A 17,726-nucleotide genomic window follows, 5' to 3' on the forward strand; every position below is an offset into this window, starting at 1 on the left:
GACCCCCCTGGCAAAGGTGAAGTACAGGCTGAAGGGGCAGGATTGCAGCTTGGCATCGACAGGCATATGGTCAAGGATCACCTCATTACTTTGAATGAGTTCAAATCTCCAGGGCCAGATGAACTGCATCCTAGAGTCATAAAGGAACTGGCAGAAGAACTCTCAGAACTGCTGTCTATTCTCTTTGAGAAATCATGGAGGACGGGGGAAGTGCCAGATGACTGGAGGAGGGCTAATGTTGTCCCTATCTTCAAAAAGGGTAAAAAGGAGGAACCTGGGAACTACAGACCAGTCAGTCTGACATCAATCCCTGGGAAAATTCTGGAGCAGATGATAAAGCAATCCATCTGGAAGCACCTTGACAACAATGCCGTGATTACTCGAAGCCAACATGGATTTGTCAAAAACAAGTCCTGCCAGACAAATCTGATCTCATTTTTTGATCAAGTAACCTCCCTTGTAGACCGTGGGAATGCTGTAGACATCATATACCTCGACTTCAGCAAAGCTTTTGACAAAGTGCCCCATGGTATCCTGATGAGCAAACTAGCTCAAAGTGGGCTAGATGAAACAACGATCTGGTGGATCCACAGTTGGCTACAGAATCGGACTCAAAGAGTGCTTATCAATGGGACCTTCTCAAACTGGGGAGAGGTAACGAGTGGGGTACCGCAGGGCTCAGTCCTGGGCCCAGTGCTCTTCAACATTTTTATGAATGACTTGGAGGAGGAGGTGCAGGGAATGCTGATCAAATTTGCAGATGACACAAAATTGGGAGGGATAGCTAATACTTTGGAAGACAGAAACAAAATTCAAAGTGATCTGGATAGACTGGAGCGCTGGGCAGAAAACAACAGAATGACATTTAATAGGGACAAATGCCAAGTTCTGCACCTAGGAAAAAGAAACCAAATGCACAGTTACAAGATGGGGGATACGTGGCTCAACCACACTACAAGCGAGAAGGATCTTGGAATTGTTGTCGATCACAAGCTGAATATGAGCCAACAATGTGATGTGGCTGCCAAAAAGGCAAATGCTATTTTGGGCTGCATTCATAGAAGCATCGCTTCCAAATCCCGGGAAGTACTAGTGCCCGTCTACTCAGCACTGGTTAGGCCTCATCTGGAGTACTGGAGTGTCCAGTTCTGGGCACCACACTTTAAGAAGGATGCAGACAAACTGGAGAGGGTTCAGAGGAGGGCAACAAAGATGATCAGGGGACTAGAAACAAAGCCCTATGAAGAGAGACTGAAAGAACTGGGCATGTTTAGCCTTGAGAAGAGAAGACTGAGGGGAGATATGATAGCACTCTTCAAGTACTTGAAAGGTTGTCACAGAGAAGAAGGCCAGGATCTCTTCTTGATCATCCCAGAGTGCAGGACACGGAATAATGGGCTCAAGTTACAGGAAGCCAGTTTCCGGCTGAACATCAGGAAAAACTTCCTGACTGTCAGAGCAATACGACAATGGAACCAATTACCTGGGGAGGTGGTGGGCTCTCCCACACTGGAGGCCTTCAAGACGAGGCTGGACAGCCATTTGTCAGGGATGCTCTGACTTGGATTCCTGCATTGAGCAGGGGGTTGGACTCGATGGCCTTGTAGGCCCCTTCCAACCCTACTATTCTATGATTCTATAATAACTAAATAAATAAATACTAATTTGGGGAGGGACCATAATTAGGAAAGGAATTGAAAATAAAACTGCCAAGATCATACCCCTCTTATACAAATCTATGGTATGACCACACTTAGAATACTGTGTACAGTTCTGGTCACTGCCTAAAAAAAAGATATTGTAGAATTGGAAAAAGTGCAGAAAAGGGCAATTAAAATGATCAAGGGGCTGGAACATCTCCCCTATGAGGAAAGATTACAACAGCTGGGATTGTTTAGCTTAGAAAAGAGGTGAGTAAGGGGGGACATGATAGAGGTGTACAAAAGTATGCATGATGTAGAGAAAGCGGATAGGGCGATGTTCCCTCTCTCCTAATACTAGAACCTGGGGTGATTGGTGGGAGATTCAGGACAGATAAAAGAAATGTATTTCTTCATACAACACATAGTTAAACTATGGAATTCACTACCACAAGATGTAGTGATGGCCACCAATTTGCATGCCTTTAAAAAGGGATTAGTTACATTCCTGGAGGAGAAGGCTAGCCATGGCTACTAGGCCTGATGGCTATATGCTGCCTCCATGATCAGAGGCAGTATGCCTATACCAGTTGCTGGGAAACATGAGTGGGGGGTGTGCTGCTGCTGCTGCTGCTGTTGCACTCATATCTTGCTTGTGGGTTTCTCATGAGCAGCTGGTTGGCCAGAATGCTGAACTAGATAGACCTTGGTCCGATCCAGCACAGGTAGAGCACATACCTCACAAGCAGAAGGTCCCAGGTTCAATCCCTGGCTTCTCCAATTTAAACAAAAGGATCAGATAGGTAATAAAACAGATCTCTACCTACAATCCCGGAGAGCCATTTCCCATCACAGTAGACAATGCTGGGGAGGGTGAACAAATTGTCTGCCCTGATATGAGTCCTCCTATGTTTTTACCCTGCAGCAGCCTTACAAATGTCCAACAGGCTCTGTCTGGAGCGGAAGTGAACTAAGTTCAAAGGGAAATGAGATAAGAGGGGGCAAGACACATGACATGGCTTAAACTAAACCACCAGAATCCACAAAGTCAATCTGCTTATCTTCGGGTGCTTTCTGTTCAAATGTGGCTTTGAGGCCAGATAAGAAAGCTACATGACTGTCCAAAAGGATGTCAAACAACACCCCGAACAGCTTCTGCCTTATTGCACTGCTGCCAGAACATAAAAACTACCTGGAAAATCAGTGTATTTTCTCAAATTTAATTTGCATTTGTATGTGAGATTTATTGTATTTTTTACACAACCTCTCCTTGCACACCATCAGTGGTTGGTAGTGCCAATGGTTGGCAAAGTATACCTTTGCCCATGGTAGTATACCTGTAGGGAGGGAATAATAGGGGCACAACAGATCTACATACTGGGGGATACCTCTCAAAGTGGGAACTATCACCTAGGTATTCTAACAACTGCTATTTTCAGTTCTACCGGATCAGATTGATGGTCTATCCAGTCCATCATTGTCTGCTAAGAGTGGGAATGGCTCTGTGGGGTCACAGGCAGAGGACTTTCATCTGATCCTAGATTAGTTGGTGATACTGTGGACTGAAAATGGGACCTTTTGGCTGCAAAGCATATGCTCTACCACTGTGCCATGGCTCACTCCCCTCGAGTAGCCTTCTGTTGGTTGTATGGACTTGCCAAAGCCATACAACTTTGGGTATTAGGGTTGGAATACCAAGCCAAAGCAAATGTTGTGTATTGCCTCTTTGACAGGCAAGTCCAGAAGGCCTTGGCATGAGCGGCCTATGTGAGGAAACTGCAATAAACAGTTTCACTTTTGGAACAGAGGCCTGGATGAGTGGTTGGGCCTACGTAATCTCCCCAAGGACTTCAGCAATCCTGGCCCTATACAGACCTTTAGCCAGGGCAGCATTTCAGTCAAGTTGCACTTGTTTTCCTCCAACCTCAGTTTTTCTGCCTTGGGTTTTCCCAGCAAATTGCAGTAATAGTTGAGTTCTTAAATGAAGTCTGGGTGCGTGCTGCTGTCCTAATTCATACAAGAGGAGGAATCAGGAAAGTATTTTGTGGCTGAAAACAGAAGGCTGTTGTCGCAGCAGCAGGTGGCTAAAAAAACCTAGGCGGCTTGCACCCTTTGTTGAAATAGCTCCAGGTGTCGAGTGTCCTGGTAAGCCATGCAAGACAATAGTGCCAGGAAGGAAGTGAATTCTGCAGAGCAGAATCTATGGGGGTTCATTAATAAAACAAGGCTTGCAGTTGTCAAAAGCAGAGTGGAAAGAGAGTAAATGGCGCAACCCCCCAAAAGGTAAGTGAAAGCAGTTTGCATCAGGCATGGGTCATAACAGCCGCCTCCTTTTAGGACACATCCATTCGGGAATGCTCTCTATATGCTCCTTTTTGGAAACTGGAGAGAGTGCAACTGTGAGAACCCTGGGGAAAGGCAAGGGGAACCCAGCTGGGTCTGCTGCCTCGCAAGCTGGTAAGGTAACTAGATGCAGAAGAGGACAGCCAGCAGAGCACGCATCAAGGGTAGGCATGGCCGGGCTCCTGCCAAGGGCCCACACTTCAGCAGGGGCCCTCAAAGCTCCCCTTGACTGGCTTCTCCTCTTCACCACTGCAGCCTGCTTATTCATCTGCCTCTCATTGTGGCCCGGACAAAAGTGATGGTGAGAAGGGCAAGCAGTTGATGCCACTGCCTTCTTTCTTGCTGGATTTCTGCGGCAGCAGCAATGAGGAGGAGGAGGAACAGGAGCTGGTGAAAATGGCGGTGAGAAGGTAGACAAACTGGGGCAGGGGGCCCACTGAGGGTGCCTTGCCCAAGGGCTCTCCAAAACAGAGCCAGCACTGAGGAGGGGGCTCCTGTGCCTTCCAAGAGTTGTGTAGAACAGGGAGATTCAGCTTGTCCTGCAATCTACACCTGCTGCAATCCCCTCTTCTACACAACTATTAACGGTGCAGGAGTTCTGCCCTCTTTTGCATCTGGCCACCTTACAAGCTGACAATCTATGGCTGCAGAAGGAGCCCTAAACCTTACCCTTTTGCAACGTAACAGGAGATGCTTTCTGCTGAGATTTGGATCTCAGAGGCTTTCATCCTTTGCATGACATCAAGAGCACGGCCATGGGTCCTCTTTTACAAAGGACAGTCTTCTGGTCGAAGAGCAGTCCTGTCCAATTCCAGAACCAGAAGAACAGTTGCTCATCAACACTGAGCACCTGAGCAGCAGGCTGAACAGGTCAGCTGGTCAAAGTCTTCCGCCCTATGATGAAATACTTCTATTTAAAGTATAATAATTTCTCCATTTGCAGTCTATATGTATAAATTAGCATACGCAAATGTTATGCAAATCACCCTCTTTTTGTTGTTGATGAATTTCTTCCTTTTTGGCGAATCGTAAGTGGCCACCAGACCAGCCAGTGCCTCGAGCTCGTAGCATATGGCACCGTTGCTCGAAGGCCAACTCCCAGAGGCCCTTTCGTAAAAAGAAACGGAAGTCACAGGGCTGGAAACTGGAAGGAAGCTCCATTGTGATCTGAGCCTGGAGAGGCCGGTAGATAGTGTCACTTAGCCAGCTGTTGTATCTCAGTCAATTCATACAGTTGGTTAGCACTTACCTCATTTCTGCTAACCTAAAGGGGATATGGATTAAAGATGGAATAGATGCACAATGTATTTTGATTATAAATGCTAGGTCATCCCCCCCCCCCCCCGGAAGAACCCAGGGATGGTGGGCAATAAGCTTTTTCCCTACCCAAGTCATCCACTGTCATCTCTGTTCAGTGGGCCCCAGTGGCGTAGTGGAACCAGGGCTCAAAAGGACGCAGTGCCAGCACTTTTTTTTTATTAGCATGGTCGTTGACGCCATTGACAACCCTGCTCAGACTTCCCAGTTCCTCTCTGGCCTTAGCTGCAGTTCTCACCGTAGCTGGGGGTGGGAAAAGAATTTTCCCAGCAGCAATATATTGCTCTCTGTTGTAATGCAAACTATTTTGGGGGGACTTGGTCTTGAATGGGAAATTACGACCCATTAGCTTTATAAACGTATACATTTTACAGTTTGTGTAATGTATCTGTAATGGTCTTCAATCTTTGTAAACTGCCCAGAAAGCTTCAGCTACTGGGTGGTATAGAAATGTAATCAACATCATCCTGTTCCTGGTGGAGATGAAAACTGCTAGAACTGCTTTGTTGATATGGATCAACATACCTATCAGCAATGTTGGCTTCTCCTTGGTAGCGTGGCTGTGGGGCCTGCCATGATGATCACCTGCACTTCAAAATGTACCACTACACTGGTGGGCCCACAACAAGGCGGTATATTCCCTTTGGAGTGCCTCCCACACCCTTCCCTGACCTGGCACCTGTGTGCTGGACTCCAACATCCATCAACAAACACAACATCCATCAACAAGCAAACTCACAAACCAGAATTAATAAAGACATTTGTTTTATTGTGTTGTATTTATTATTGTGGAAATCCAGAGATGTAAAACAGCAAAACATGGAATTTCCTAAAGGGACTTTCCGGAATCAATAATATAACTTCAGAATATCATTATAGGACTGGTCTTCACATGCAATTTTCTCTAAAGGTAATATCCAAAATAAATGCTACGGTACAGCTTGAAGGCTAAAACTAGCTCTGTTTTGTACAGTACATCACATTTAGTGATTTTTTTTAAACATATAAAAAGAATTCAGCCACAAGAATGTAAAACAGCTTTAAGAGGCTATCAATCTTCTGATTTTCAGTAGACAGGTTTGTGGCCATTTTAGAGTGATCCTTTGCAACAGTCAGGAACGTTAGGGTCAAATCCCTGCGTAATTCTGATGCTGGGGTTGAATCCCATTTGTTCTTTAATGTACTTTAAGGCTGGGTGTGTGGTTTTTTGGAGGGAGGGGGGATAATGCAGTCTTCCCCAACCTGTTGCCTTCCAGCATCCCCTAGCTGGCAGAGGATGCTGGGAGTTGTAGTCCAACACATCTGGAGGGCACAATTGGGAACCTTCCTGCCCCAACTGGGAAATTTTTGTGAGCAGCGCTTCATGTTCTAGTTCAGGACATTTTCTCCATAATGGATGTGTGTGCGTGTATCTATCTATTGAGAGAGATGGTAAGGGGCAACCTATTTACAGTAGCATGGAGAAAAATTGTGTGCAGCAGTGCCTGGCAGATCAGGCAATTTTTCTTCACAAACACTCCCTCCACCACCAATGGTCTGCAGCGGCCGAGAAAATTTCCTCATCTATGTGGTCCGATCCAGCATACATATATATGTATGCTGGCTGCATACATATAGCTGTGAAATCAGCCATGCAAGGTGGCCCTTGGTGTTTTTTGGCAAGTGGCAGTCTACAAAACCTCGTGGCACCATGCTTTCAATGGGCCCTGAAGGGTAGTTTTCTCCCACATAAACTCCCTCCTATTTCCCTCCCAGTTTAGTTGGGACATGGGAGAAGGCCTCTTCTGTGGTTGCCTCTAGGATCTGGAACTATGCAGGACATCTTGCTCCCTCCTGGGTGACCTGCTGCTGCTGCACGAATTCTTTTCTGCCAGGCATTTGGCCTGTAAATGCATTGATTTTAATTGTCCCTAGTCTTTTTTTAAAGTCTCAAAATCACTTAAAATTAGCAAAATGATCGGCTGCCTTTGTTGCCATTTATCATTTTATCAATTGTTATTGTTTAATAGTTTTATCACGGTCAGCTGCCTTGGACATTCTGACGGAAAGGCAGGATATAAATCTCTCAACTAAAAAGGAACTCTATCAATAGAACATAAAAAGAGCCCCACTGAACCAGACCAAAGGCCAATCCAGTCCAGTATTGTATTCACACAGTGGCCAACCAGCTGCCTATGGGAAGCAGGATAAGTGCAAGAACACTCCTCTGCTCATGTTCCACACCACCTGGCATACAGAGGCCTACCACTTCCAATACTGGAGGTAATATATAGCCATCATACCTAGTAGCCATTGTGCTCGAGGCAAATGTCTTGAGAACAGCAGCCTTAAGGAATAGGCTCATTTTAGACTATAAGAAAAATAGGTTTTACTTTCATCCTTGAGCTGTAGATGATGCTCTCACAGAACCCAATTTCTGCCCATTTTTAGTGTAGATGCATTGGAAGAAGCATTTTGTGGATCCTCCTTGATCTACAGTTCTGCTCTTGCATGGGGGCCCTGAGGTGGTGCCATGATTTTCCTGAACTCCTCTGCTATATTCCAGTGAAACAGGAAGGAAACTGGAGACCTTCAGAATGCCGCCATGTAATATCAGAAAAGCAGGCTTCCTCAGTAGTGGCAGCACTCTGGAACACTGTCCTACACATGGTTCGAGAGGCATAAACTGGCAAATTTCAACCATCTTTTGAGAACTTATTTCTTTACACCATCTTTGCCTGACTATGATGTCACTCTTTTACCATTTCTTGTTTTTGCTTTAAAGCTTTTAATTATTATTTTTATATTGGTTTTATATTGTATTATATATGGGTTTTTTTTATGTAAACCGCTTAAGAGATTTTATTATATGAAGTGGCATATAAGCATTATAAATAATAATAATAAATACTATTACAATCCAACTATGTGAAATCAATGAGTCGCCAAGCCTTCAGCAAAAGCAGCTAGCAGAAAATCATGATGAAAGGTATTATGGGAGAAAGACGACATGGCGAACCAATAATAGTCTTAGCCTGGAAAGACCTGACTTCATCTCCCTCTCTTGGCCATGGAACCTGCTGGATGACCAGGGGCTCAGCCACAGTCCCTCAGCCACTTTACCACATAGAGGAGAGGATAAGATAATCTCCAGATATGTTATCTGAACTCCCTGGGGGTAGGGCAGGATACAAATCTGATAAAGAAATCTAAACCATCCTCTGTAGCAGTAAATAGATCCACTCCATCTCAACTTCAAATTTGAATTCCTTTTTATTCATTCAGCATGGATTTTTTCATTAACCCATCAATTTAAAAAATTTAGATATAATTTTAATGGGTTATGTTTTATAGGCTGAAAACATCATCTCATCTGCCTAACCCTCCAAATCATCTTCCAAGTACTGGGATGCTATTGCTTTTGGCCAAATCAGTAGAGCACTGAAGTTTCTTTGAGGGCGGAGGTGGGCAACATGTAGTCTTGGTCTACAACTCCCCAGCAGTCCTAGACAGCACAGGCAATGGTGAAGCATGATGGGAGCTGTAGGCCAAAACATCTGAAGGGCCACAAGTTGCCCACTCATTTTAGAGCTTGCTTGAGATCACTCTGAAAGGCCTTTGTCAATAAAATATCAATAAAACTAGACAGTTAAAGCTGCTTACGTTCTGCCCTAATAGTCTTAAAAAATAAAGGATACTTCATAACATGACATGTGCTGGTGTTATGGACCATTTTGGGAGAAGGGGGAAGGAGAACAGAGGGCACATTATTGCTTGACTGCGAATGCATTTCAGCAGACATATGTGCCCATTGTATTTTATTCACTATTAGTCCCAATTCTTTTTAAACTTTCAACGATATATATACCTACCTTTTAAAAGAACTATACTGTGGTTGCACTCTAATAACAGCTCTGTCCACTTATGTGCTCTGCTGGAAGTCTTACCTTTTTCAGTTATTCTCAGTTTTTTTTAAAAAAATCTATCTATATGTATTGGAAACACTATAATTAGAGGCATTAAGTCAGCTGGGAGGTGAGTTGAGTTGAATTCCTCAGCTGAAAGCTGTTGCAGAACATTAAGACGGATCTCACAGTTTCTTCATGGAGCAGAAAACTTCAACTGATTTTGTCTATGTTTATATTCTTGATTGGCTTCATCCACTATTGAAAGATTTGTTGTAAATGATGCGTGTGTGTGTGTGGTGTGGAGGAATGATGTATCCAAATTTTTCTCACAAACTTCAAGTCCATCTAAATATGAAGATTTTCCCTTGCTGTTTATTCCTTATTTTCTTCCAACACATTATGAACAATCCATAGTCACAAGTGTTTAATATATTCCCTCAAAAAAATCTCTTTAGAATACTCAAAGTTCTGAGTTCATGAGGAAGAAAATGAGAGAAGATTCCTTAGTGGACATCACAATCCACGAGGACAATTTGGGTGGAAACAAAGTATCTGAAGGCACAAGAATAAACATCAAGGAATTGTGGGTCATCTGAACATGGAGACAGCTGCAAACCCATCAGCACATGTCGAGAGGGGAACACACTTTGGTGCCAACAGAGAGACAAAAGTCAGTAAGAGAAGCCAAATGGCAGTGGCTCTTACCTCACAATACCATCTATGTTTACTACCAAACAATCCACATAAAGTTCACATTTTAGACAATAATGGGAAGGGAGTAAACATTACAGACTTCTTTTGCTACCAGGCAGCTACAGAACAAGTTCCCTAACATGGCAGTTCAAATATCAACTGGAAGGATGGAAATGAATTAGAAACAAGGTGAAACATGAATCTCAACCTAAAAAGACAAAGTAAAAGTTCGTTCTAGTGGTTGACAACTAGATTGGCCAATCCAGCCCCCTTATGTACTTATGGAGCTGGAAACCCAACAGTGACATCCTGCTTTAACCTGGGAAAAATAAACACGGAGGCTACAGGAAACACACAAACAGTGTATTTCTGCCAGTCTCTTCACCTTTCTGAGGCTGGGTGTGAAGAGATTTCCTGAAGGTAATGGACTTTGCTTACACATGCCCTTCTGGCAGATAAAAGGTGAATTCACTGGCCAACTCCCAGTCCAAGAACCTGATCTGGCACACAGAAGGCCAGTTACCTACCACTGTCTTCTACTGTACTGCTGCAGTGTCTTAATATCTCCTTCTGGTCTATTCCTAAACCACTCCTCTTCAGCAAATAAATATTTAGGATAGGGCAGATTATATCAACAACTTTTTGTTTAATACAATACATAGTAAACTCAAGGAAAGATCAGGGGACCTGATGGGATTCACTTTGCTTGGTTAGGTTAAAGCTTGCTTACATTTGTCTCCCCCTGACACCATTTTCACCAGCACCAGTGCAATTTCAAAAACCAACCAAGATTTACACTGATGCTATAGGACTGGGCTCTCTAATGTGAAGCCCACAGACACCTCCCTTGGTGCCCCCAGGCTCCCTGCCCCTCCTGATTTTTATTTTATTTCTTCAGTTTTCTACAATTAATTTCTTTAAACTGGGAGGCTAGCTGGAACAATGTGCTGGTATTGTTGGCCAGGTACACAGCTGTTTTAAAAATTAGGGTGCCAGATCAACTAGTGAATAAAACAGTGATTTTGATGTCGTTTTGGCTCTACATTTTGCTTATAGCTGAACCTGTAGCTGTTGTGCTTAAATCCCATTGAAATGTATGGGTCTTGTTCACTGCGGCTAGCTTGCCCTGTTGATTTCAGTGGAGTTTAATGTGCGATCCTCTGCAAATCTACTTAGAAGCAAGTCCAACTGAGTTCAATGGGGCTTACTCCCAGGTAAGTGTGTAGAGAATTTTAGCCTTAAGCATTGCTTTCTCTGGATTAAGGGCAGGCACTTGTCCCTGAAGTTTAAAACCACTGGGTGCCATCCAACTCCCTTCTAGTCATGGGGTAGTATCCAATGTTAGTCCTACTTAGTGTAAACTCATTGAGATTAATGGGACTTATATTAGTCACAACTAACTGAAGTCCCATTCATTACAATAGGTCTACTCTAAGTAGGAATAACATTGGATACTACCCACTGTGAGTTTTTTTCCAGCGATTCAATTAGGAGTTGGAGTGCTTCTTTTGCCAGAAGCAATGACTAATATGAATGATTGTCCTGCTGCGTTCCCAGATGCTAATAAAAGATCAAAATATCCCTTATAACTACATTGACTACTTTTTCATACTGGCCCTGCTCCTCTACCTGTCTCAGTGGCTTGACTGATAGAAATTAAGGAGATATACACCATTTATCTCTATGCAAGAAAAAGCTCCATCTGCTGTCTTTCTGAAGATGCCTACTGTTAAACCGAATCAGGGCCAGCAAAAAGAAAATAAAAAGGAGGAATTCTACTCCTAATATTCACAATCTTTCAACTGGAGAGGGCAGGGATTGAACCCGGGACCTTCTGAATGCAAACCATGTAACTGACCACTGAGCTACAGATCCTCCTTAAACTTGGGTGGGTAGCAAGGTGGGCTAAATGAAGTGACCTCCTTTTCCTTTTAATGTTTTGGGGCACGCATAAGGGGGACAGGGATCTACTAATCCCTTGTGGGTGGCTGTGCAAGGTTTGTTCCAACAGTGCAATCCTATGCATGTCTACTCAGAAGTAAACCCCGCTGAGTTCAGTGGGGCTTATTTTCAGGAAAGCATGTCTAGGATCGTAGCCTTAATCTCCTTTTCCCTAGGCTTAACACATACCCAGTTCCTTAAGCTTCTATTTTTCAGTCCTATCTACAGGCACCTAAGTAACTATAGATACATACGAGTCCTCAGGAAGCATAATGGTAAAGTTAAAAGCTGGACCGTGCAAATCTTTCCAAAGATTATGCAGATAATATCTGTCCAAATACAACGGTGAAAGCTCAGTTCTTATGGTATTTTAATGCAACTAAGGGCGTAATCCTATGGCCACTGGCTAGACTGCCATAGGATAGGTCAGTTCCCTGAGAATCGAACTCCAATCCCTCCTGCACTGCCTCATAGGCAGTGCGGAACAGCCCTGCGCGCCACGATCAGAAGAGGAGCGCAGAGCGGCAAAAATGGGGCGTTCCTGGGGGCATGCTGGGGAGGTCAGAAATACCAGTATGACACATCCGATGCATCGTCCGGCTGTCGCTTCCCGTGCTCTGAGACCCCATGGCTAGACAGCTGAAATCAGCTGTCTAGCCACGAAAGCCGGATGGGGGGTGCAAGGAGGAGATCCGCTCCTCACCACTTCTCCTGCCCTGCACTGGACAGGTGGTCTCCTCCGGGCTCAGAGGTGACCGTTGACCCAGACCGGATTGCTCCCTCCAATAATTGTTTTAAGACTTGGGGGTTTTGTTTTTGTTTAAAGCGAACTTTTCAAGGAGCAGTTGTAGAACTGGCACTCCTGACAAGAAATCGCCTCCTATTGTTATTATGTGTCTTGCGTTGCCACCAGAACAGCCTGTTTTGCTGCAAGGCAAACAATAAAGCAAGGCTTGATAAGATGTACATCTGAGTACATTCCAAAAGTACTAGTGCTGATGGCTGGAAGCCAATACACAATTATGATCACAAAGCAGAGCTTTTAAATCATTTTTTCTCTTAAGAAAAAAAGCAAAAGAATGGCTTTACCCACTCACGGAACGTATAAGTACACAATACATGACAATAAATGGAAAAATTATTTCATGCTTTAAAAAAACCCACAGGGAATGGTTCAGCCAAAGTTACGTGTTTTCAAGTTCTTTTTAATTTCAATAGGAAAGAGTTACATGGATGCTTAATCTCCTGTTATAGTTAATGAGATATATGAGTGCTTAATGGTAGGAGAACTGTAGCCTATGGTCTTCCTTGTCAGTGATTTCTATCACTGTTGCTTCTAAAGAAGGCCAGATTAGGAGCACATAATTATTAGGCAATGGAACGAATCACCAATGAAGTCATAAATCCCAGGTAGTGAAATTTGGATTTATGCTGGTTTTGTCCCACTGACTTTTTCTGGGCCTCAACCAGTTTAAATCCGAGGCATTAAATCCAACGTTGAACGAGCGGATGTCTGCTCACTCAACAAGACTTCCCCCTGCACTCCCCACCCCCACCCCAAATCTGCTCTGGAGGGTTTTCCAACAGTGGTTTCCGCTGGCAGATGGCCAACACTGGCTACAACCCAACGAGTTAGGCTTAATCAATTTATGGACTTGGTTCTTAGGAGCCTTTGAAACTTTTAGTCCATATTTTACTAAATTTGTTCCATATGAATTTCTGTTATCCTATTATGGCATCTTTGGTTTTTTTTTTTTTTGAGAAAATGCAGGTAGATTTTTCTGTGCAAGCAAAAGCTGGATATTCAAGTTTTGCAGAAATAACTTGTGATCAGGAGGACCAGAGAGGCATGGGAGATTGGATGGTCAATTTTGGAACATGTCAATAGTTGAAACCAATTATATAGGCGAACTCTAGCGTGAGCCGTGAGGGCAAATACTGGAACAGGAGAGTGGAACTACACATTATAATAAACCAAGGGCTTCTGTCAAATACGGAAATCAACATGCAGGGATCTCCCACCCTGTACTTTGCAGTAACATTTCCCATGTTTCCTGACATCATAACATTATGCATTTCTGCAACCTTGCCAGCCAACTATGTGGAGTTGGAGTGGAGAAACACACAACAGGATGACATCAGAATATGGAAAGGGGGAAAACTCAATACAGTGATGCCATTTTTGGCAGCAGCCTTGTGTATTTCTCGTAACTTATGGTTCCATCCTGAAAATTCCCCAGAATAAACTTGTGTGGAAAATCCAAATTTTGGTCCTGAATGCCTTCCTTCCTACCCTGGCCAAGCAGATTCTGTTTGGATGCTTAAACCCTTGCACCATCTGACCTTGAGCAAGGATTCCCATAGAACAGATACAGTGTAGACCTTTCTACTGAGCTTGCTGACCGTACAACCTTGCACTAGGATTGTGACTTTTGCTTTTCTGAAGTGGAAAACCGTATGAAGGCTGGACAATGATCTGAATGCTGTGATTTCCCTTCCCCCATATTTTTCTTTCTTAGTCTAGCTTCCAGATCTATAATGTGACAGTTACACAACTGGAGTTACAAAAACAATTAATCTACTGAGCCCTTCCAGCTGGGTGTCACCACCAGCTGGCAGAAAGGGGGAATAATTTGCAATAGATTCTCAGTAAGAGTGTCAGGGTGGACACTGAGCCCATAGAATCCCAGAGTAGTTCTGATTCTGAGGAAGAGGAGTCGCTCCTGGGAGAGGAGCGCGCTCCTCTTTCCCAGGCCCAACAGCTGACGGAGATTCCTCCCACCAGCATTCCTAGCTTAGATAGCAGTCCTGGGAGTGACAGAGCGAGGGAAGCAGACTTGATGGACGCACGACACCAAGGCAGAGAGTGGCGCCAAACAGAGGGCGCGGAAAGGAGGCGTAGTGCCCGGTTGGCGCGCAAACAATGGCTGCGCCCAGAGGATCCAAGGGAAAAGGGGAGGGACTCTCCCTAGCCCTTAAGTTCAGGGGTCTGCCAGTGATTCCCTTTCAAACGGGGACCAACTGTTCCAACGTAGCATAAGGGCATAGGTACTCTGCTGCTCATATCTAGTTGCTAACAGTAGAGTTGTTAAGTTGTAAAAGAGGAATAAAGCTTTGAAAAGAATCCCTTTGTCCGTGTCTTGACTTGTCTACTGGATTAGACTGAGAGAGGCCTCCAAGGAGCCCTTGACAAAGAGATTCTCAGAACTGGGCCACTGAGCCTCCTTATACATGAAAACATGTTAAAATCCTACTAAGCACAACTGATACCCCCTTCTAATGTTAACGTAATGGCAAAGGGACCCCTAAAGCATGTGTTCTTCCTGTGTTGCTCCGAGGTCATGGAGGAGGAGTTGATAATATGGATCCTGGCATCATTCATTCCAGATAGCCCCAGTTTTGGTAGGAACCACATCGTGGGCTCTTCTAACCTGCATTACTGACATTCCCACCTGCCATCACTGACATTACACAGCTTCTGACATTATTGGAGTGGTACAGGGAGGATGTTGGAGTGGATCCATGCTGCTAAGTTAGTGTCAGAAGAGGTGCTCACATTTGCCTTTGACTTAGAAACAAATAGGTTAAAAAGACAGGTAAGTTGGCCATGCGGCCTTCTTTACAAGAGGACAGTCCTCTAATAGAAGGTGTCCTCTATTTGAATGGCTGTCTGATCCAACTCAAATTTAAAGATAAAATTACCATAAGAAGGGAGAGCCAGAAGGGGCCTTGAAGTTGCACATTAACAGTTCACTCCTGGACAGCAGACTGAGAAGGTACACTGCTCACAAGCTCCCCCACTATGGCGGGATGTACTGTATTTTTATTTACACTCTAGTGATGGTTTCTAAATTGGAATCTCTCTCTATAAATTAGCCTCTGCAAATTTTATGCAAATCTACGTTCTCATTTGTTTTCTTTTTTGGCAGTGCACCTCCTCTTTTTTTGACGAAGCATTAAATGGCCACCCTAGACAGACATTGTGGTGAGGCGAGTAGCAGCTCTTTTTGCTCACAACTTTCTCCAGGAGCATTTGTAGGGAATCACAATGCTTGAGAAAAATGTAGCAACATTGTCCTATTGGCCTCTAGCACTGATAAGCAACACCAGGGGCAAGGCACAGTTTCTCTGGCACTGGTTGGATGGTCATAGATTTGCACTCGAGGACCACAGACACAACGGGAGGACAGAGGCCTTTGGCAACTGGTCTTAGTTTCATCACAACAGGTTTCTAGGGATGTCCACCTGACATGGTGAGAACCCTTGCTCTAGGGCAGGGTTGGGTAACCTGTGGCACTCTAGATGCTGTTGGACTCCTATTCCCATCACCCCCAGGTCAGGGATTATGGGCACTGTAGTCCAACATCTGGAGGGCCACAGGTTCCCCACCCATGCTGTAGAACAGGATTTGGAAATCTTTTGGGAGATGTGGGCGGGCACATTTGACAATTTGAGAAACGGTCCTGGGCGTCACCCCAAAATGGCTGCCATGGGAGGTGAGGCAAAGGATACGTAACCTGCCTAAAGCAATAAGTACAAGCCAGAGGTATGGTCAGAGCCCCAACACCCTGAACTGCTCCTCTGAACCCACAATTTTCAGTACTAACAGAAACCTATCTCACAATGAGCCCTGCTACTGGTAAGAAAATGAGTTAATTTTTTTTTTTTTAAAAAAGGAAAAGTGGGAGGGGTAGGGCACCTTGGCAAATGCCAAGAAAGGTGTCCTGTGGCACACTGATGCCCAGGGGCACCATGTTGCCTACTGCTGCTCTAGAATGTAAAGCCTTTTTTATCTTCACAAGAAAGACAAATTAAATGATCTTCATGGCAATCAATGGCTTCATGAATCACAATATAGTGATTTGTATGCATTTCTGCCAATACGTTTTTTTTCTTGGCCATTTTCCCCCTCAGGCAGCTGGCAGGAAGTGAACACAAAACATTTTTGCCTCTGGCAAGCTGATGCTGCTTCCCTCCTATAGGCTAGAAATGTCTGTCTGCATGAATAGACTTTAAAAAAGGTGACAGAACATTTTAAATCTTTCTAATCCTCTCTACATTTCCATGTGTCATGGAAAATCCTAATTCTCCACTACTATGTGATGGGGAAGTACCATCTCAAAAAGACAGCATTTTACAACACCAGTTACAGGGAAAAAAGGCACAGTAATGAACAAATAACAGTCGAAATCTCACACAGGAGTCCCAAAACGCTTAAAAGACAGTTGCAATTTGTTGGGAGTTGGGTATTTTAAGGGTGCAATCCTAACTAGATAGGCGGCCGCCTCCAAACTCTGAGGTGACCACCTATCCAAAGCAAGGCAGGAGAGGCACGAGGGATCGTTCCCTCCACGCCTCTCCTGCCTTGCTGTTTTTCGCTAGACAGCCATTTTCGGCTGTCTAGCGGCAGGGGGGCCAACCGGGAGAGGAAGCTGCAGTACGACACGTAGGATGTGTCGTATGTGCAGCTCCGCTCTCCCCACCCCGGAACGCACCCCAGCCCTGCCCCCTTTCAGTCGCTCTGCGCTCCTCTTACGAGCGCGGAGGACGGGGCTTCTCCACACTGCCCCCGAGGCAGTGCGGTTGAGGAGGGAGGTTGGTTTTCCGGGAACTGACCTCGGAGCACAGGCTCCGAGGTCGGTTCCTGGAAATGAGTATATCCTATGGCCCTCTAGACAGTGTCTAGAGGGCCATAGGATTGCTCCCTCTGTCCCTTACACTCCAGTCATAAGCGGCTTTATTGTGCCAGGGCTGCCAGAGGCTTCCCAAGGCTCACAGTAAAACCCAGCTAGAGGCCCTTTGGCACAACCTAATTGTGCATTGTATAGATTATAGGTACAGGAGTTCCAATTCCCCTTTATATGTGAGGCAAAGGACAGATTGTCTCTGGACATCATCCTCTGGC

The sequence above is a fragment of the Heloderma suspectum genome, chromosome 5, assembly GCF_057233095.1.
Source record: "Heloderma suspectum isolate Gila_16-S chromosome 5, 16-S_ref, whole genome shotgun sequence".
Lineage (NCBI taxonomy): Eukaryota > Metazoa > Chordata > Lepidosauria > Squamata > Helodermatidae > Heloderma > Heloderma suspectum.